Source organism: Mastomys coucha, unplaced genomic scaffold (genome assembly GCF_008632895.1).
Source record: "Mastomys coucha isolate ucsf_1 unplaced genomic scaffold, UCSF_Mcou_1 pScaffold9, whole genome shotgun sequence".
NCBI classification, from domain to species: Eukaryota; Metazoa; Chordata; class Mammalia; order Rodentia; family Muridae; genus Mastomys; species Mastomys coucha.
The window spans coordinates 81,635,411-81,659,095 of record NW_022196915.1 but is presented as its reverse complement, the minus strand read 5'-3'; the positions used below and the strand labels follow the sequence as shown (position 1 = coordinate 81,659,095).

The 23,685-nt window shown below is 35.5% G+C and overlaps 1 protein-coding gene and 1 long non-coding RNA gene across 4 annotated transcripts in view; one reads left to right on the top strand and one right to left on the bottom strand.

Annotated features, from left to right (window-relative positions):
- The window catches only part of LOC116084484, a 13,972-nt gene extending 3,072 nt beyond the window's left edge, over positions 1-10,900 (bottom strand). Inside the window, exons 1-3 of one of the 3 annotated variants that reach the window (XR_004116126.1) lie at positions 10,666-10,900; positions 9,269-9,402; positions 7,814-8,031 (exon numbers count right to left, since the gene is read on the bottom strand). This is a non-coding gene — a long non-coding RNA (uncharacterized LOC116084484). The remainder of the gene's footprint in view (positions 1-7,813; positions 8,032-9,268; positions 9,403-10,665) is intronic. The other 2 variants (XR_004116125.1, XR_004116127.1) reach the window with 2 other exon arrangements.
- Positions 1-23,685, top strand: part of Klhl1 (kelch like family member 1) — a 375,629-nt gene that overhangs the window by 252,402 nt on the left and 99,542 nt on the right. The window lies entirely within an intron of this gene.

Sequence of the window (23,685 nt, the reverse complement as noted above, 5' to 3'; positions counted from 1 at the left end):
CTCTGTCATCAGAAATGCATAAACCTTTATTCCAATATATTTTCATTAACTTGATATTTCAGAAAATCAATACAACAACTGTCAGATTGTTCTCTGGACTTCATATTCCATAAGGGTTTATATTTTTGTTTTTTGTATTCATCTATTTTGTGTGTGAATATGTGTGCATGTGTTCATATTCATCCATATACTACAACATGTGTGTGTAAATTCAGAGAATTTGCAGGAGTTGGTTCTCTGTTCTCAAAATGTGAGTTCAGGGGAGTTAACTCAGGATGCTTCTTGATGGCAAATGTTTTTACATCCTAAGCTATATAAATATCTTGACTTAATATCATTTTAACATTCTATAGATTACTCCTACTTAGTGAAGCTGTATTTATTCATAATGGGAAATAAAGATTATTTATTTATTCCTTATTTAACATTATTAATTAAAGCCTTTTAAATATTGTCATTCCTGATAGGCATAAACATATCATGTGTTTCTTCTCTACTGCTCATCTTTGAAATGATAGAAATGTGTTCATAATTTTATGTATTCTTTAAAGCAACAAACGTTTAAGACATAAGAGAACAATAATTTTTTATTACCTGTCTAGATATAAGTGGAATTTACATTTCCCTTACTGATGTGAATGAGTACCATTACATTAAAAGTCCTCTACATACAATGTTTCTGATAATAAAAACACAGATATTAGTTTTCAGTACTTGGTGCACAGAGAGAAATGAGTTTAATGAGGCTAAATTATTAGAGCTCCCACAACTAGAAGAATATCTGGCTTTCCTAAAACCCTGAGCTGATAAGATACAAACACACAGAGAGATCTACTGCTATACCCATCAGTATGTTATTCTCCAACTGGGAAGATTAGAACTATATTTTTGAATCTAACAATTTTGAAAGCCTTCTGAAAGGTACTAACTCCTTTAATATATGTAGCTTTTCTGTGTAATATGTATTGATTTTCTGTGTAAAAGTGAGTAAATTAAGAATGAACATATCTTCTTCCCACTAAGGACTAGAGCTCAGATTGTTTTAAGAACCTATGATGCAGCCACATGGATCTTTCTGCCAGAGGAAACATGGGCCACGGAATGTTAGATGACTTCATCTTTAACAATGGGCAAGTTTGAAAAGAAGATCCTTAAGTGGAATCTGTGATTTAAAGCCTTTGTTGAGTTTACAAAGGTTAAGAATTTGTGTAAGCTTTTCATTGTAACCTATTACAATGAACTGAAAGCATTAGTTTCTAACAATCTGGTATACTGGTTTGTACATCCTAGCCTTTATGTTAATTATGTCTGAAAATGTTTTATGTTTATTTAAACATGTGTGTGGTATATATTTATTCATTTCTTTTTGTGTGTTGCTACCTTAAAATTTAAGATATATAGAATTTTCAATAATTAATGATAGATGATTGAGATAAACTCAACCAAAAATATAAAACTACTTTAATGGCAAGTAGTAGAAACGTATTAGATTACATACTACTGCAACTATTTAGCAAAAATTTGAGAAGAAATGTGAAAAAATAATATACTCAAAATACTAAGTAATGCTGATGTAATTGTAATTAATAGAAAATTTCCATTATACTTGTCTCTGTCCCATTTGGACTCTTATTTTTGCTCTCCTGACTTTTAGATACACTTACACAGACACACACACAAACATGCATGAATGCATGTAGGCAGGCATACATTTATCATATTCTTATGATATGTATATTATATAAATTTGTTGTAAAGTCTACACAGCTTACATAATATTAAAGCACACAATTATATAGTATTGAAATTATTAAATGAAAAAGCACTTACATTTTTCTTTTTAATCTTTTTTTTTTTGTTACAATCCAGTCCCTGTCTTATTCCGCCCTCTGACAGTTCCTCATCCCATTCCTCCTTCCCCTTCTCCAAGAGAATGTCCTCACCCTTCCACACACATCCCAAACACACCTCAAGACCTCCCCATTCCTGAGGGCCTCAAGTCTCTCCAGTATTAGGTACATTTTCTCTCACTGAGGCCAGACCAGATAGTTCTCTGCTGTGTATGTGTCAGGGCCTCATATCAGCTGGTGTATGCTGCCTGGTTGGTGACTCAGTGACTGAGAGATCTCAGTGTCCAGGTTTGTTGAGGTTGTTACTATTCCTATGTGGTTGCCCTCCTCCTCGACTTCTACCAGCCTTTCCCTAGTGGGACCACATGTGTCCCTGACTTCAGACCATTGGTTGGGTGCTTAATTATCTGTTTCTGTCTCAGTCAGATGCTTGTTGAGTCTCACTGAAGGCAGCCTTGGCAGACTCCTGTTTGTAAGCACCCCATAACATCAGTGTCAGGTCCTGGAGCCTCCCCTTGAGATGGGTCCCAATTTGGGTCAGTCATTGGATCTCCTTTCCCTCAGTCTCTTCTCCATTTTTGTCCCTGCAGTTCTTTCAGGTAGGAACAATTCTGGGTCAGAGTTTTTGAAAGTGGGATAACAATCACAATCCTCTACTTGAAGCCCTGTATTCCTACTAGAGGTGGGCTCAACAAGCTCCCTCTCTCTACTATAGGGCTTTGCATCTAAGGTGCCTTCCTTTGAGCCCTGAGTCTCTCACCTCCCAGATCTCAGGTACACCCTAAAAGCTCCCCCCACCTCCTACCTCTTGAGGTTACTTGTTTCTATTCTTTCTCATGAACATCAGGACTTAAGTCCTATCCACCCCCAATTCCTGATCCTATTCCCCTCTTCCCCTCTCCTTATCTTCTCCCATCCAGGTCCCTCCATCCCTCTGCCCCTTGTATTTTCTCATTCCCAAGTGGGACTGAGGCATCCTCGCTTGAGCTCTTCAGTCTGTTAAGCATCTTCACTTCTGTGGATTGTATCCTGGGTATTCTGTACTTTCTTAACTCATATCCACTTATTAGTGAGTACATACCATGCATGTCCTTTTGGATCTGAGATACCTCACTCAGGGTAATTTTTTTAGTTCCATCTATTTGCCTGCAAAATTCATGATATCCTCATTCTTAATAGCTATATAGTATTCCATTGTGTGAATGAACATTTTCTGTATCCATTCATCTGTTTTGGGACATCTGGTTTGTTTCCAGTTTCTAGCTATCGCAATTAAGGCTGCTATGAACATAGTGAAACATGTGACCTCGTGGTATGGTGGGACATATTTTGCTATATGCCCAGAAGTGATATAGCTGGGTCTTCAGGTAGATCTATTCCCAATATTTCTAATTAAAAATTACTTTGAAAATTACTCGAATTAAATGATCAAGAAGATGTGTTTTAAAATAAAGGAGAAGGAAGAATTTGATTTATCCAACTGTGATATAGTTAGAATTATGTAAATAGTTAGCATCAAATGAATGGCTGAATAGTATTTGAAAGACTACCATGAACTATTTGCAAATTTTATATAAAGGAAAGCACCAAACTTTTCATAAATGTAATAGTAAAAACTACCTTTAGGATATTTGTACAGATATTTATTACGAATACAAATAAATATGGGAAAATATGCTTATAGTAATGCATTAATCACACAACCTTAAAATATTTTGTGGTTGATTCTTTTTTCAACTGCCTTCAAAATTATATGATATAATATACTTGGTGGCATAACTTGTAATTATAGTAAAAAAGACTGAAAGCAACAAGGGCCTGGATGTAAATAAACAAAATAATTAATAAAAAATGAAATAAATGGGTGGTGGTGGCACATGCCTTTAATCCCAGCACTTGGGAAGCAGAGGCAGGTGGATTTCTGAGTTCGAGGCCAGCCTGGTCTACAGAGTGAGTTCCAGGACAGCCAGGGCTACACAGAGAAACCCTGTCTCAAAAAAACAAACAAAAAAGAAAACAAAGAATGTAAACACTTTTAAATCAGCACACACTAACAAAAACAATTGTTGATATTTCACAAATAAAGAGATAGAAACAGATTAGTGACAAACAATTCTTAGTTATATTGTAAATATTATTCTGCGTTCATAAAGCATTTGGCCATCCTCAGTTGGTCGTAAAACTGGTATCTTCTTGGATTACATATTTTCATGTTTTTATGTTGCTAAATGTATTGGACACTTCTGTGTTTAGTTAGTTTTTACAGGAAAAAGAGAAGATCCATTCTGATATTCCTTATTAATTATGAATGGCTCCATGCTATTATGAAGCATTTTATTGTAATTTGGATAGAGAATACAATGAGCATGTAAGCTTCCTGTAGACAAAAAAATATGGCTTTTAAGAGAGAACACTACTAGGTAAAATGAGTTTCAGAAAAATGGAAAAGAAATAGAAAGTCTCAGAAACAACAATAATGTCAATAATATGGCAATGAAATGCAATGCTTGCTTATGCAAGCAATGCAATGCTTATGCTGATATAAATTCAATTATTTGACTTCACAATAGGAAAGATCATATGAAATGGCAAAATGAAAGAAAAAGATATAGTTATCTTCCAAGAAGGAGGTCTCTTATTTTAAATATGTGTTACATTTAATAGGTTTCATATTTTTAAATACCCTTAAGTTAAAATTTTAAAAAAAAATTATAAAAATAAAATTTAAGACAATTTACTGAATATATATATGTATGAAATGAAGAATAGATCCAATTTAATTTTTTCTATTTTTACATTATTCTTTTTTTATAAAAATGGAGTGATCATGTTGGTTTGAAATTTTATCATGTAGTTTCATACTCTGTAACAAATTTTCCACTTAATTTTACTAGCCTTCAAAAACACGATTACAATATGCCCATAAATATGCATTTATACTATGTACATTTAAAAGTCCAAGCAGTGCTAGAAGCATAGGTCAATGACACAGCACTGCCTTCCATGTTCAGGGATTTAATTTGACTTTCAGAACCATGCAAACACTGAAACATCAGAGATACTCATTTGCAGGTGTGTGTTTGTACTTCTCAAATTTGACCTTAAAGTGAATTTATAGGGACTAAAGATGCAGATTGGTAGTGAAAGGATGTTATTCTTCTTTCTGAGGATCCAAGCTCAGTTCTTAGCATGCATAGCAGGTGGCTTACAACCACCTGTAACTCCAGTCCCAGGAGATTTGACAACCTTTCCTGGCTTCCTAGAGCGCCCATATGTAGATACTATACCTAAACTCATACAAGAACACTCACACATAAATATAAATGGGAAAAAAAGGAGAGATGCTAAAACTGAGAGAATACATTACTAAACAGAATTGACCTAAGAAGTGATCAAAGAAATCACATCTTCTTATAAAAATTATTTATCAGTTTGAGCATCTGTAGACAGGCTTTCTTTCATATAACACATTATGTTTACCTTTTCAAAACATTACAAGTGTTAATCATAAATTCCTAATAATGAAGCATATTGATTCTTAAGAGACAGAGATACAGTAGTGTATTTGTAACTTTATCTCTGTGTGCATTTTACACTTAAACTCACCCCCTCTAGCAAAAATATAATGGCCAGAAATTCTTCAATAGAGAAATTGAGTACTATATCAATTTAGAAGAATATGGTTGAATCTAGTAACAAACAAAAAAGAAGCGTCATTTAAAGTTTTTAATGTTAAAAAACATACATTACCTACACATCACAAAATATTTTTTCTATGAAAAACAGTAATAAACATATTAGCAGAGGGTCTTTGTGATTGTAATAGCAATACAGCAAAAAAGGGCAAAGTCTGTAATCTTTGTCCTTAATGGAAAAATGACAACTGATCAGATATCAGAGTCAGAAGCAGTCTGTTGTCTGTAAAAATGTTGGCCACCAATGAAGTCCCTTATGAAAATGAAACAGGAAACAAAGTGACAAAGAGCAACTCAATCCAAAATCAGGTTTTGTAAATCACAAGAGAAGACACAAAGAGGAGATCTCATTCTCTCTCTCTCTCTCTCTCTCTCACACACACACACACACACACAACCACACACACACACAGAGCAAGAGAGAGAGATTCAGACACAGAGAGAGAGACAGAGAGAGAGAAAATTTATATAATTTATTTACTTTTACTTCCATAATGTACTCACTCAGAAGCATGTAAATGCCCCCAACTTTTTCTGCAGCCATTGTCTAATGTGTTTTACATTTTTTTTTCATGAATGGAAAAGAAACAAATGACTTTCAAAATGAAGTCCAAAATAATCTCATTCATATCTTTCTTGGACTCTCAGCAGTTTTTGTTTTTCTTAATTGTTTAATTCTTAATGTTAATGCTTTCTACTTCCTGAAGTTGCAGTTCTTCTGACTCTCCACAGCTCATACATAGACAATAGTTTTTATTTCTCTTTCTGTATGCTCTACTGTACCTCACCATAAACTCTGAGTTTGGATCTCTGTCACTAAGCTCTCTAAAAGACAGATCTATACCTATCTTTTCTTTACATGTCCTTTTTACTATTGTTAACCTCAACTCTGTCTCCATTAGCCGTCTGAGATTTAACACAAGTAAAATAGAATACATCAGCCTCCCAAAACTTTTATTCCTTTCCTCTGGAAAGACTCAACCTACTACCTAATTTCTCATGCCTAAATCTAAGACTCATCCATTCATCCTAACTACCTCACAGAGTACTAAGCATTCAATCATTTAAGAAACCTATCTGGCTCTTCCAAACACCATATTCTAAATCTGTTTCTTTGCTTTTTATTTTCCTCACCACTCTATTGTGGGGCACAGCGCTATGTTTTCCATGTCTAAAGGGAAGGTCTTTATATACCAGTGTTTTATTCTACTGCATCTTTAACAACCACACTTCCCACATATCAGTCTGACAGAATGTTTCCATTGGAAATCAATTGACCTCAAAACTTAAAAATGACTAAAATACTAAAAACTAGTTTTGTACAAAATTTCCCATAGGTTACCCCAAGTCTATTCATTTGACTTAAGTTTTCTCTAATTCTCAATATTCTTTAGCAGCACAGTACTGTTTCAATATATGGAGGATACAGAAGTATTCTTTCATATGCCATTTATACCAACAACCACAGTAAAATGAATAAAAGGCAAGGTGACAACTGTGTAAGTTGTCATTATAAAGAGAAGATATATAAGTATATGCATATATGTATACACAAATATAACCATGTATATATAAATATATATTGGAAAGAGAGCAAAGAGTGCTATTACCAATCTCACTTTGAATCATATCTGTAGGTAATAACACCCTAGCTTGCTATGACTTCTAAAGCATGGAGATTAATTAACCTTTTTCTAATATCTATGGCAGTATCTAGAACAGGAAATTAACCTCCTCATTTTGTGCAAAGTCATCTCTAGCAACAGTACAACTAAATTTAATAAAATTGACTAATTTAAAAGAACATTTTCTTTTCTAGTGTGATAAATCAGTAAAACAAAGTTCAGTCTACATAAAACAAATTAACTAAAAACTTAAATTGTATAATAAGCATTTTTGTGCATATTAAAATATTATAGTAACACTTACCAAGAGGCCACACAGAGCAGGACCAATTACTTTTCTCAATTAAACATTAAAGGGAATTTAATATTTAATCATATACATTGTGCAAAGTATGATTAAATTAAAGTAGGATACAATAATTTTTAGAAATTTAAGAGAAATGGTGAAGCACTTGTAATAAAACAAAAACCATGAAAATCCTTAGACCTTTTAATTAAGACTCTATAAAGAAGAATTGTTTCCTGGAACAATGTGTGTGTGTGTTTCCGTGTGTGTGTGTATGTGTGTGTGATTTAATATATACATATTTATCAGCACAATTGTCCATGCATATTATGAGATAAAGACTTGGCAGGTATTTACCTTCTTTGCTCTCCATATCGCTGTTTCTTAATAAATTTGCACCTCAACAATTGCCTACTTGCTAACCAGAAACTTTGAGAGCCTTGCATCTCCCATCTTTAGGGATATAGATGTACAGGATCGATCATGCTTCTTATTTTTACATGGGTTCTGGCTTCCAAAATGAGGTCTTCATAATTGTACTGCAGGCCTTTTGCTGACTGAAGCATCTCTGATGCCTACAGAATTAGCAAAGTAAATGAAAATAAATGCCTCCAAATGAGCCATATTTGGCTTTCTATATTCAGAAAGAAATAAAGTACAAGCAGAGGCATGCATGCAGATAGAAATTTCAACCAGGGAGGTTTACATTAATGATAATTATCTGTAACTTACTAAATTATGAAACAAGGAAGGATTGAAAAATGAAAAGTTAACTCTAAGGAACAAACTTAACCATAACAATATGGAAAACTATATGGAAAAATGTGATTTTTAACATATCAAGTACAAATTATTATATTAAAATAACTTGGCTATCAATTTTACTTTCATTTTTATTTATATTTATACAAGTTTGCATTATGCCTGTGTGTTTGTGTGTGTGCGTGTGTGTGTATGTGTGTGTGTGTGTGACATCTATGTGATTGCTCTCAAAGGTCAGAAGAAAGCAATAGATCCCTTGCACCTTAAGTTGTATGTGGTTCTTTGCTCCCTATCCTGGATGTTCAGACTTTAACTCAGAGTCCTGTAAAAGAACAATAGTGTTCTTAACTGTGGATCAGGCTCTTTAGCCCTCAATTATCATAATAAATAAAAGAAAACACACTTTGGTTCAGTGAGACTGCTCAATGGATTAAAGTGCTTCCCTGACCAGCTTGGGGAATCTGAGTACAGTTCCTGGAACTCATTTGTAATGTAAAGACATAGTGGATTGCATCTGTCACTCCAGCGGTCCTGTAAAGATGTGTAAAATGAAGACAGAGAATGGTCAGATGCTTGGCAATATCTAGCCTGTAATACGAAGGATGATAGACACAAGAGAGGCCTGTCTCTGTAAAGTGAAAAGAAAAACTCAACCTTGAAATTCTGTTCCTGACCTCTACACAAGTGTTGTAGCTTGTATGTGCCTATATGTACAAAAGCACATCATAGACAGACAGACAGACAGACAGACAGACAGACACACACACACACACACACACACACACACACACACCAGTCAAATTTAAAATGAAAATCTCTCCCTGACTCTTGCCTCCTAACTGTTATACTCCCTGACTTCTCTTAAGATCGTTTTTAACCTGTATGAAAGATTTTTTGGGTAAAACCCACAGATATTTTAGGTAGCCAATGTCATGGAGTTACTTTTTATTTTTAAATTGGAAAATTCTTTTCAAAAGAATCACAAATGTATAAACAACATATTTTCAATGAGAGCAAATTATCCTAAATTAAATGTTGTATAAATCTTACATTTTAAAATACTGGCTCTCTTATTCTCTCCCTTTTAATGTAGCCTGCCTGCGGCAAGTTAGCGTTCACATTTTTCCTCATCAACCTGAGACTAGAAGCATTTCAGTGAATTCAATAAACTGACTAGTACAGACCTGCAAATAGAGTAATAAATAATAATGAGTATGTTAGTCTCAATCCAGTCATCTATGAGAAATTTCTGAGCCATTAGACAATTTCCCAATTTACTACAATTCAGTGTAAGTGCCATTATCTTTTCCAAATATGTTGGAGAATCAGAGAGAAAAGTAAGAAATAGGAATTTACGGGATGACAAATACTTAGTAAAAATAAGCACTGGAAATCAGGTTTCAATGGCAGTTACTTATAACATTTTACATTATAAAAATAAAAGATACAATTTATCCCTGACTATAATATTTTATCTCATATTAATATGCACTCTTTCTCTTTATTATTTTAATATATGCTAATATAAAGGTGAAACTTGGCAGACAAATAGGCTATATGTAGGATAAATTTTAAACAGTTCCTAAGGTTTTCTGGAGAGCAAACTGATTTTTCATGACCTCACATTCAAAGGCAAAGTCTAAAAGTATATTATCACATTAAAGAATTATTTTCTCAATATCTATCTTTTATTCTGTGTGTACTCAGTGTTGTCTCTTATTTAATGTGTCCCATCATAAGTGCTTTAGAATGTGTTTTCATCATGTTCTCCTTTGCTTTACATCTTCCCAGATCCACCTCTCCTGTCTTATTTAGAATTTTAGTGCTGTAAAGAGACACCATAACCAAGGCAACTCTTACAAAACAAAATATGTAATTGGGAACATCTCACAGTTTTCAGATGTTTAGTCCATTATCATCATGATGAAAATCATGGCAGCATACAGGGAGACTAGTTGCCAGAGTAGCTGTGAGTTCTACATCTTGATCCAAAGAGTACCAGACATCACACTGGACAGACCTTCAGCATAGGAGACCTCAAGCCAGGCCCACACTGTCACCCTGCTGCCAACAAGGCCACACCTACAAAATACTGCCACATGCCATGGGTTAAACCTCAAACACATAAATCTATAGGGGCCGTACACATTCATTCACACTACCATATTCTATTAACTGCCCTTCAGGCTTGTATCCATGAAAATACATTTAGTACAACTACAATATTCTCTATCATCTATACTAGTGTCAATTTTTAAAACCCCAAAGTTCAGTCACTTCTGTAATTAATGCAATCTCTTAACTGTAATCCCCTACAATATCAAATTCAAAAGGCAGGTCTAATACTTCCCATACATCATTGCTCAGGATATTTATTAATGCTACAAAACTTAGCAAAGGGACCAGAGTAAGGAAAGACTATTCCAAAGCAAAGCTGAAAACCAAACCTTCCAAACCTTCCATGTTCATGTCTGATGTCAAGGAGTTCATCAGATATCCAACCCCTTTTATCTTCATTGACTGTAACTCTTGTCTTTCTTGTGAGCTAGTTCCACTCCCAGTTAGTACTTTTCCTTGACAGATATGCCATGAGTCTGGCATCTCCTGGGCAACCCAGACTTTAATGTCACAGCTTCTCACAATGACCTTTAACAGCTTCACACAATGGCCTCTTGAACTTCTATGTAGGGACCTCTCTACAACATACCTGTCCTTAGTAACAAAGGGACTGTCTTTGATTCTAAATCCAGAACCATGTGCTGAAGATTCCAAGGTTTGCTGCTTGCTGAGGCTGGAACATGGCTTCTCGTTCAATTACATCTTCACTACCTTTCTGTTCTTCATGTTTCCTCCACTGACATGTTCTGTAGACCAGGCTGGGCTTGAACTCAGGATCTGCAAGATTCTGTCTCCTGAATGCTAGAATTAAAGATATGTAACATGAAGTCTGAATGTAAGCTTTTCTTTAATTCTGTTCTTAGTAAATGGAAGCTCAGTAAAGTAGGATCTTGCCCTGAGATCACCACACCATTAATTCTATATAATATAATTGAACACAGGATTTAATTTCATTCTACCTTCTTGTGTACCTTTAATCCTTGGACCATAAAGTTTGAATTATTTCTTGCCAATGTGTTTCCATTGCAAAACACTCTCCTCATAAGAGCGAACTACATGATAGAGTCTATACTAATTTATATTTAGTCAATAGTCATATATTGAGATTTCTTTTGACAATACAGTTAATCTAAATCTCTTTACCTTAGCCTTAGGCAGATTTCTTAGACAAAGACATAATGCATTCACCAAAATATCACAAGAATGTTCTGTCTCTAGGAAACATGCTAAAATTCTTCTCCTCTCAAAACTCTTGAGCCAGGCCTATACAGTTCAAAACACCCTTAGCACCACTGTCTTTTATACTTCTACTAATATGTCCCATTAAGCCCCACTTAAATTCCACTGCTTTCCATAGTCCCCAGGTCCATATTCCTTCAAACAAAAGCATGATCAGGCCTGTCACAGAAATATACCAATCTCTGGTACCAACTTCTGTCTTAGAGCTATATTTTGGTGAAAAGGCAACATTACCAAGACTCTTATAAAGGCAAACATTTAATGGAGGGTGGCTTATAGTTTCAGAATTCTAGTCCATCATTATCATGGGGGGAAGCAGGGTAGCATGTAGGTGTAAGGGTCAGAAAATCATTGAAGGAACATCCTAGACCCAGATAGTATACAAAGACAAGAAGCATTTATTCTGCAAACATCCAGCATGCAAGAGTTACCATTGTTCAGAATGGTAACCCCACTCCCTCAAAGACATCCAATTCTTTTTTTATAACAGAACTGTTTAATTGCTTCTAAAACAACATACTTAAGGTACATTCCAAGGGCTTACAGAATTCATTAACTGAAGATCACCAAAAAGATATATACTATAGGACCATAGGTATAAAAACAGGAGATAAAATATTGACTAGATGTATCTAGACAAAACTTCAAGGACAGCTTAATTATGATATTAAGCATTCCATGAACTTGTAAGCCAGTAATAAATGATGAATGTTAAGCCAGATAATTGCTCCTAGTATATATGCATGTAGGCATTCTCTGTCATAAGTCTCTTATTCAATTTATGATCTGAATTTCTGTGCAAACTCATAGTGAGATTTTTACCCTGTGACAACAGGCTCTGTGAGTCATACAAATACTGAGAGAAATGGGCAGAGATAAGTCTCCCTCCCATTTTCTCCCTAAGACTTCAACTTAGAGCTACAGAGCAATTCCTACTTTGACAGGACAAAGGTTGCTTTCCTTAGCAAACTGCTGTGTCTCTTTGAGGTGCTAGCAAGAGTCAGCAGCTTCCAGCATCAAAGGAACTCAGACAGGTAGATCAGCTCAGACAGGTAGATCAGCTGCAAAAGCAAAGTACCTTAGTAAGTGGTGTATGGACTAATTTCTGGGTTGAGATATAATTGGATGTGAAACACTAACTCCTCACAGGCAGACTCAGCTTGGAGAAGGGTTCCTAAGGAAGGGGTGTTTGAGAACAACAAAGAATAACTTGAAGTCCACTATGGGTACAAGCTGACAGCTCTATGTTCTGCTCAATATGCTCCCTAGATAGTTACCCGCTAGAATCAGATCTATGCTCAAGACAGCACTCTGTGGCTTGAAAAAAAATTCTAAAAGCACTCTGGATAGTTCATAGGCTTTCCAACCAAGGTCAGAAACCTACTAGAAAAAAAAAATTCTTGGGTTTTCCAAGTAAAGTCAGGAAACTCACTTGGGAAATTCCGAAAGGAAAGCTGTAGTAGATTTGTCAGACAGCACAATCCATGCAGACCAAAGCCAAGTTTTTTATTTACATATAATTCAATCACTTACCCAAGGTTCCCTTTTAATTATCTGACAAATCAGCATTATAAGACCTTAACCCCTGGTTCTTAGAAAGAGATAGCAAGTACATTTCCTAACATAGCAAATGAATTCAGATCTGCCTGCCTTTTTAAGCACAAACAATAAGTTAGCTGCATAGGATTCTGTCCTGGGATTACTATTCTCACCCTGTTGGAACCCAAACTAGCTCTGTCCCAGGCTGACCTTGAATTCAGAAATCTGCCTGCCTTTGTAAATATAGACAGTAAGCTAGATAGATGGAATTCAGCTTTGAGATGGCTATTTCCTAAATCTCCTTATCTCTCTTCTTTTTTTTTATTAGATATTTTCTTTATTTATTGTAAATTTCTCCATTCCTAGTTTCCCCTCCAAAAAACAAAGAAATAAACAAAAACAACAAAAACAAACCCCTCTTGCCTTCCCCCTCCCCATGCCTGCCACCCCACCCTCTCCCACTTATTGGCCCTGGCATTCCCCTACACTGGGGCACAGAACCTTTACAGGACAGAGGTCCTCTCCTCCTATTGATCAAATTGCAATCCTCTACTATACATATGCTGCCAGAACAATCAGACCCCTCCATGGGCAGTCCTTGGTTGGTGGTTGAGACCCTGGGAGCTCTGAGGGTACTAGTTAGTTCATATTGTTGTTCATCCTAAGGGGCTGCAAACCCCTCAGCTCCATTGGTCCTTTCTCTAACTCCTTCACTGGGGACCCTGTACTCAGTTCAATGGATGTCTGTGAGCCTCTACATCTGTATTAGTCAGGTACTGTCAGAGACTCTCAGGAGGTAACTAACTATATTTAGGCTGGCTTATCTTTCCTTCATCTCTGCTCCATAGTTAATCTCTGCAACTCCTTCCATGGGTATTTGGTTCCCTCTTTTAAGAAGGAATGAAATGTCCACCTTTTGGTCTTCCTTCTTCTAGAGTTCCTTGTGGTTTGTGGGTTGTTCTTCCTGTATTCCAAACTTCTGGGCTAATAACCACTTATCAGAGAGTGCATACCATGTTTGTTCTTTTGTGATTGGGTTACCTCACTCAGGATGATATTCTCCAGCTCCATCCATTTCCCTAAGAATTTCATAAATTCATTGTTTTTAATAGCTGAGTAGTACTCCATTGTGTAGAAGTACCACAATTTCTGTATCCACTCCTCTGTTGCGGGACATCTGGGTTGTTTCCAGGTTCTGGCTATTATAAATAAGGCTGCTATGAATACGGTGGAGCATGTGTCCTTATTACATGTTACAGTATCTTTTGGGTATATGCCCAGGAGTGTTTATCTCTCTTCTTAATATTTCTCTGACAAAATGGCTTATTAGTTCAGGTGCCTTTGTTCTTTCAGGTCTGAGAAATACTTTATTCAACTCATATTGCATCCTTCTATTTCACATAGGTGAGAAATTATATATTTTTAAACACACATTTTGGAGTTCTTTCCCACAACCTTAGGAGCTGTTCTGAAGGTCATAGCATTCACCATCTTGGTGAGAAACACTGGACATATTGTTGCCTTCCAAACTGGTAATAGTTCTAACTACTACGTAGTTATTAACTTTGGCAAAGAGAACATTCCCCAGTAACCTTGGGGGTGGAGTGTACAAACATTTCCTAAAAGAGGAACATAAAGTAAATTATGTACATTATTGTATAAATAAGCTCTATGCTCACAGCAAACATCAACATTCCTGGAGGGCCATGTCCTGCTGGCTCTGCTCCAGTGGCAAGACCTTTGTTATGCTGTTGCTTCCATGGCCATGCATGGCTCATCAACTGGAGGAGCTGAGAGTTCTACATTGTGATCCAAAGGCAACATAAGGAGACCATATTACGCATTAGGCAGAGGTAGAGCTTAGGAAGCCTCAGGCCAGTCTCCAAAGTGTCATACTTGCTCAAATAAGACAACAACTTCTCTTACAAGGACATACATCCTCCTAATAGTGCTACTTACCATGGCCCAAGCATATAAACATATAGGTTTATGGGTGCCATAGACTTATATTCTCAAACTGACGTATGTCCTTTCAACTTGGTGTCTTATCTCTCCCCATTAAGTCCAGTTTGTGTTGGCCATAAGTCCTTGTATATGGGGTTATCTATGGAATGGGGTCAACCTTCTAGGGGCTATACAATTTTGAAAAGAAAACATCAAAATAATAAGGCTAGATGGGTATAAAGTAGTCCAGAGCTTGCCTAGGATGCAAAAGTACCTACATTTCATCTCAGCATAAAAAAATATATATATAGCAACATGTTGAAGAAATCTTAGGAAATCTCTCATATCTTAGGAGTTTTGTTTCTTTTAAAACAGTCACCAAACCCAGACACTATTGTGGATGCCAAGAAGTGCTTGCTAACAAAAGCCTGATACAGCTATCTCCTGAGAGGCTCTACAAGAGCCCGTCAAGTACAGAAGTGGATCTTGCAGCCAACCATTGGACTGAGCACAAGATCCCCAGTGGAGGTTTTAGAGAAAGGATTAAAGGAGCTGAAGGGATATGTAACTCCATACATAGGAAGAACAACAATATCAACCAACCAGATCCCCATAGTTCACAGGGACTAAACCACCAACCAAAGAGTACACATGGAGGGATCCATGTCTCCAACTGCATATGTAGTACAGGATGGCCTTGTCGGGTATCAGTGGGCCCTTGGTCCTGTGAAGGTTCGATGCCCCAGTGTAGGGGAATGCCAGGGTGGGTAGGCAGGAGTGGGTCGGCCAGGGAGCACACACATAAAAGCAGGGGGAGAGAGGATGGGATAGGGAACTTTCTGAGGGAAACTGGGAAAGGAGGTAACATTTGAAATGCAAATAAGAAAATATCCAATTAAAAAATAAACAATACACAAAGATTTTTTAACCAAATATATTTCTATATTAATATAATTTTTCATAAAATAATAATTTAAGATAGAAAAATAACTATTTAATTTTCCAGTTATTTGTCATTTTAAATTTATAATTATCCAAATTAACTTACTATAAATTTAAAGTTGCATTTCTTTTCATAATGCTTCAACTTATTAATTTTTATGCAATAAAATTCTAACCTTTTAGAATTATGATTAGTAAGGAATTTTCCCCATTCTGAAGACTGCCTTTTAACTCCAATGATTATTTTACTTCTTCTAAAGATGTTTAGTTACATGATGTGCATTTGTTAATTGTTGGCCTCAGTATCTGTGCTACCTGAAACCTTTTCAGAAGTTGCATTCCTGTACCTAAAAACTGAAGTGTATTCCCTGTTTTCCATGTAAAAGATCAAGTATATCAGGTTTTATATTGAGACTTACTGAAAATGCTATTTTATATAGATCTCATGAGAACAATAAACAAATCCTATACTGTCAGGGATTTCAAATCTGACATTTGGTCAACATAGCCAAATATACTGTGGCTTAACTATTAGCCACAGTTAGATAATAACAACAAGAGTTCTATTATGTTATGAAATGCTCAATTTACAGAGGTTTTAATACAGTCCAAATGATTTTAATATTTCTACTATAAAGATAAATAAACTTGTACTTTAACTTATTCCTGAAAGGTTCTTTCTAGTAGAGTATTTGGGAAACTTATTTCTTATCCAGCCTTTAGAAACTCTATGAAGTTCATGCCCAGTGGAATTAACATTCAGTGGGAGAATAATTCCAATCCCTTATTGACTTGCAAGATGCGTTCACCTTGATGTGTTCACAGAAACTGATTTCACTGATGATGATCAAAAGAGGAATGTAGTGCTTTGATCAGAATAAATCTGAAGAAAGCTGAAATCTGCAAATATGATGTGATTGAAATTCTTTCTCCTTTTTTCCCATAGTGAAATGAGAAAAGCAAAATATATGGGTATATTATAATTAGTGTTAGATAAATTACAAATTTAAATGGCCTGATTAAAGATGATAAGACTAAAAAAATAATGTTTAGGTTCAGGTGTGTATTGTTTAGGAAATGACAAAATCAAGTGTCCTTATTGTGAATCAGAATGCAGTATTTTTAAAGGCTGTCTTTCACAGTTGCTTCTACCACATAGCTGACATACTTAAAATATGACAGAAGCAAGGGGGAAATTGTTGCTTTTATTTTCTTTAAAATAAGAGGCAATAAAGTAGCACTGCTTGCATTTTAGTGGACTACCCATCACTTGGGAATATAATCTTCTGGTCACTCACAAGTTTTCTTGTCTCTAGGCAAGGGGTTAGTACTCTAAGGAGATAGTCAAAGTGAAGATGAGAATCAGCAATAAAGTTAGGCACACAAATAGCTACCTGATACACAGTAGTCTGCTCAAATCTTTAGAAAAGTGTAAGCAGTTTAAAGCAAAATCAGCTGCCCTGATATAAATAATTGTTAACTTATTCTAGTAAAATTAATTTTATTAAGGTGTCAAAATATTTGTCAATGACATTGTTATTGTGCTCTCAGGCAGCCTAGCTCTGAGGAGAAATGAGGAGCTTTAAACATTCTTGGCTATAGCTCTATTTAACATGCTAAATTTATTACTTCCTCTACATCAAAAGACAACAATAATTAGTTCTCTTTTACCATGTACACTAGTGTCTCTTTAGTAACATTCATAGTGTATACATTGAATGCAAAAGTATGGCTTTCTTGAAATTTTTGGTACTTTGTTTATCATGGAGTTAATAAAAGTTATTGAAAAATTCAGTGTTGGTACTCAGAAACATTTTTATTAAAGAGGAAAGGAAGTATAAATGCACTGATAAATTATGATAGATTTGCACACCTGCAATAAATTCTTCTCCAATAATATACTTGAGGAATAAGTTTATATATAATAGATGCTACAAAGTGTTTTCTTCCAGCTTGCTTTTAATTAAAATAAGTGTGTAAGTGAGGAAGTTATACATAATCATAAGCGGAACAAGTAGATACACACACAAACATGTGCATGTCTACTACAATGTCTTTTAACAGTATTGTCAAAAGGTATAGTTATTTATGTGCATTTGTATGCATATGAGTTATGTATATCATAAACATTCAGGTGTCTACAAAGATCAAAGGACATTGAATTTTCTAAGTCTTTAATAAAAGGCTTAGATGGAAAAATGCCTGATAGATATTTGGGTGGTAATTGGAATGCAAGGGTTATAATTAAAGATAGAATGATTTATCTTAATAGAAATATATTAGATAACTTAAAATGCACATACAGATTCATCTGAATTAGAGGAATGAGAAAGGTGTATAAATAAATGAGGCAGAATACATCATAAGACATCAATGGACATAACAGCCTAAAGATACTGAATGATATCTGCCAATTACTAAAGAAGTTATGCTTCAATTGTAACCTAAACATTGACATATTAAGAAACCCTTTAAAGTGTGATAAAGCTAAACATTTTGGTATACAACTAAGCCACAGATATTCTGAATATGTGATATTGCTGGGACAAAATACTGCTGCCCAAACTGACATAATGAATGAGTGAATGTTCTAGAAATATTAGGAGACATATGTTCAAGAATGAAGTAATGTTCATACCAAGCACGGGATGATTTATTTCAGCTTTAAAAATTCTGAGCTTTCTCCAAGTGAAACAATAAACCCATGTTCAATGAATAAACGTTAATCATAAATCATATCAGCACAAGTCCCACTTCACTTATGACTAATAAAACCCCTTATTTGGGTTAATTTTATGAGCTCCACTTCTTTTGATTAAGTTGCTATTATTCATATTGGAATTGCAAGTTTTCAAATTACTTTTCATCTTATGACAGAGATTTCTGTACTTAAAATAAGATTAATGAACCTGCTTCTTTTTTAATAAAATGCCTCTATTTATTTCTTGAAATGTTTGAGGTAAATTCTTTCAGATGTCTCTGGCATAAGCTTTACATGTCAGTTTAAAACAAGAGACCTGGAAACCATTTTTGCTTGTGCAGTTTTTATTTATAGCCACATATACAGATACTCAAGTCACATAGACAAGATGGTGATTACGTCATTAGAATGCTTTCAATGGTGGCTAATGGAACTTGGATTGTAATGTGAGAATTAGGTTAGGGGTATTGAGTCTCAATCAGGCTACAAATGACAGTTTATCTGTGGGTAAGCTGGGTTCGTCTATTTGAGTCAAGGCTGCACCAACCAAGCATGTACTGGAGCACTCCCTGATAAAAAGCTTCAGAACTGGTAAAGGAAAAGATGACACAAGCCTCAACATCTCTGACTGGTTTTCCTTTTTGTGTCTGACTGGGAACATGGAGCAGAAAGGTAGAACTATAGAGAATATTGTCCTAGGCATCAGGAATTTTGTTACACTATGGAAAAGTGGCAACTGTACCTAAGAAATAGTTACTGTGCTGTCTTTGAATTGCATGAACACTGAATCCTTTCACCAGCACCTTGAAATAACTAACATTTTTGGGGTATACTTAAACTAAATGATACCATGATTTTCCCATGGATTGTCTTCTACACATATACTCTTTGCAGGGTAACTATCCTAGTATATTGAAACAGAAATCATTTTCTGCAGTTTATGCAAAATGAAGATGATTTAGCATTCAGTTTATTCATTTGTCTCAAACAGAAAACACAAGAGACTGTATGCAGTTCACTTCCTTCTCAAAAGAATGTCACTTTTAATATTGATGAATTTTGTTTATAGATATAACCACAGAAGTGGAATTTTCATGGAGATACCCAATACCAAAATATGACTGATAAATATTCTTTTTTTTCAATTCCAGGAAAGTCAAAATATATTTATGAAAAAATATTTTAAAGTTCTTGAAGATAAGGATTTAGCTCATTTGGCAATATACGTTCCTGTTATACATGAAGTCCTGGATTCAGTTCCATCAGTACTAAACAAAAGGGCTGCAAAACAAAAAACAAACAAACAAAAACGAAAATATTTAAACTGCACAGACTTAATTTATTTTTTAACAACAAAACATAACAACATAAAGTATAATAAGATAAAACAGAAACTATTACAAAGCAAAAAAAGAAAGAAAAGAAAAGAAAAGAAAGAGAGAAAGAAAGAAAGAGAGAAAGAAAGAAAGAAAAAGAAAAGGAAAAAAGAAAAGCCCAGGAGATGGCATGAGAATCACAAGTCTATTAATTTACACACTCAGGAGTACCCTAAAAAGACTAAATGAAAATCCATAATATATACATGGAAAACTTGGTGCAGATTTGTGGAGGCTCTGTAATTGCTGTTTCAGTCTCTGTGATTTCATGTGTTTTGCACAGTTGACAAAGGGGCTTGCTCTCCTGGTGACTCTATTCCCTCAGCCTCTGACACTGTTTCTGCTCTTCCAAGGGGTCTCTGAACTCTGAGGAACTTGTTTAGGACATCCCATTTAAAGCTGAGTACTCCAAGATCTCTGTCTGTCTGTCTGTCTGTTTCTCACTGTGTGTCTTTGTCTCTCTGTCTTTGTCCTGTTCTCCCTCCCTCCCTCCCTCCCTCCCTCCCTCCCTACCTCCATCCCTGTTTCCCTCTCACCATCACTCTCCCTCTCCTTCTTTCCTCTCTTTCCTATGTTTGGCTGTGAGTTTCTGTGTTTGTTCCAATCTTCGGTAAGAGGAATTCTCTCTGATCATAGAACACCAAGGCCCTGATCTATGAGTATGGAGGGATATGACTGAGTCTTTTCATCACTACTTCTTTTTTCTTGTTTTCTTTTTGAACAGCAGTATTAGGGTTTACCCTAGGTCTCTGAGGTATCTCATCATTTGTTCTTGGTCACTCAAGCAGTGCTGTGTGTGGGTTCAATCTTGAGGCGTGGGCTGTAACTCAAGTCAGAAGTTGTTTGGTTATTTCCACAAGCTTAGTACCAGTGTTGCCCTAGCATATTTTTTAGGTATTGTAGATCAAAGTGTTTTTTGTTTTGTTTTGTTTTGTTTTGTTTTGGGCTTCTTTTGTCTGAATTGGTGGATTTCTTCTTTTGGTGGCCTGTGAAGTACTTTCCCACACAAAAGATAGACACAGGGGTGAAGGGTCGATGTAGGCACCAGCTGGGCCTCTCCATGTTCAATGAGATGCATGGCTGTTTATCAGCTACAAAATGTTGTTGTCAGTTGTGAAGAGTTGCTTTTTAATATTTTTCCCCTCTGGCAAAGGCCTGGGATGTTTGGGGACACATTTGGCCAACAACTCAATTCTATGTAACCCAATCCTATTACTAAATGTTTCCTTTGGTAACAAGAAATGGCAAGTTGGTCTCCTTCAGTATTGGAAGACTTTAGGGTTGCCTTAGTATATTCTAGGAAGCTTCTGATGCGACATATTTCCACACTACCCTCACATGTAACTCAGATCTAGCACTCTCCTCATGATTAGATCACTCACCCCTATCTGATCCTCCTCTTTCCACCCCAGCCTCAAGTTCAGACACAAAATTTATTTCCCCTTCCCTGGCATGTCCAGGTGTCCCCACAGTCCCTTCATCTATACCTAAACTCAGTGGGTCTGTGGATTGCAGCTTGGTTATAACTTAGTGACTCATATCCACTCATAAGAGAATATATACCATAGTTATCTTTCTTTGTCTGTATTATCTCATTCTGAATGTTTTCTTTTATTAAATTTACATGCGTTTGCTTGTAAATTTCATGTTGTTAATTTTAAACAGCTGAATAATACTCCAATGTGTGAGTGTACCACAATTTTTAAATCATTCTTTTATTGAGGAATATCTATGTTGTTTCAAATTTCTTGTTATTGTGAATAGAGAAGCAATGAACACAACTGAGCAAGTGACCTTATAGTAGGGTAAAATGTTCTTTGATGTATGCCCAAACGAATTATAGCTGGTTCTTGAGGTAGATTGTTTCCCACAGCTGGGGAAATGCCACTCATATTTCCATAGTGGCTATACAAGCTTGTCCTCAAGATAGCAATGGATAAGTGTTCCCATTATTCACCATCCTTGCCAGCGTGAGCTATCACTTGTGTTATTGAGTTTAACTATTTACAGTTGTAAGATGAAATTTCATAGAGGTTTTGATTTACATTTCTTTGATGGATTAGGATGTTGAACATTTCTTCAGTTGTATGATAAACCATCTCTGTATTTGAGAGATGAATCATACTTGATTAGGTTCAGTGATATTTTGATATGTTCTTGGATTTGGCTTTCAAGTATTTAATTGAATATACTTACCTACATGAAATTACCTTAAATTAGTCTGTAATTCTCTTACATTGTTGGGATTTTATGTGGTTGAGTTATCAGGGTAATGGTGACCCCATAAAAATATTAAAGCAATGTTTATTAGGATTATATTTTGTGGAATAGTTTGATATGTAATTGCAATAACTTCTTTGAAAGTCTGATAGCAGGAAGTCTCTAAAGTCTCTAAAGTCCTCTGGCACTGGTCTTATTTTTGCTGGGATACTTTCAACCACTGCTTCTATTTCACTAACGGCTATACATAGGTTGTTTAAGTTGACTATATGATCTTGATTTAATATTTGTAAGTGGTACACACTGAGAAAATTATTAATTTCTTATAGATTTCCCAATTTGGTAGAGTATAAGTTTTTAAAGTATGTCCTTATGATGCTTTAGATTTCATCACTACTTGTTATTTCTACAATTCCATTTCTATTTTGTTAATTTGGATATTCTTTTCCTGCCTTTTAGTTAATTTGGATAAAAGCTTGTCAATATATTGAATTTTCTCATAGAAACAACTCTTTGTTTCATTAATTCTTTGTGTCATTGTTGTTAATTCTGTTTTATTGATTTTTTTATCCCTGAGTTTCTGGCAATCAACTTCTTTTGCATGTTATTTCTTTCTTTGGTTCTAGAGATTAAGTGGTGTTGTTAAGTTGCAAGTATTTGGTCTCCCCATGTTTTATATGTAGGCATGTATTGGAATAAAGTTGCCTCTTAAAACTGCTTTAACCTCTGCCACTCCTTCCATGGGCAATTGGTTCCCCCTTTTAAGAAGGAATGAAATGTCCATCTTTGGTCTTCCTTCTTCTTGAGTTCCTTGTGGTTTGTGGGTTGTTCTTCCTGTATTCCAAACTTCTGGGCTAATAACCACTTATCAGAGAGTGCATACCGTGTTTGTTCTTTTGTGATTGAATTACCTCACTCAGGATGATATTCTCCAGCTCCATCCATTTCCCTAAGAATTTCATAAATTTATTGTTTTTAATAGCTGAGTAGTACTCCATTGTGTAGATGTACCACAACTTCTGGCAGAGATTAACAATGGAGCAGAGACTGAAGGGAAGACAAGCCAGCCTAAATATAGTTAGTTACCTCCTGAGAGGCTCTGACAGTACCTGACTAATATAGATGTAGAAGCTCACAGCCATTTATTGAACTGAGCACAGGGTCCTCAGTGAAGGAGTTAGAGAAAGGATCAATGGAGCTGAGGGGTTTGTAGCCCCTTAGGACGAACAACAATATGAACTAACTAGTACCCTCAGAGCTCTCAGAGTCTCAACCACCAACCAAGGAGTACACACAGTGGGATTGATTGCTTTGGCAGCTTGTGTATAGTGGAGGATTGCAAATTTGATCATCAATGGGAGGAGAGGACCTCAGCCCTGTGAAGGTTC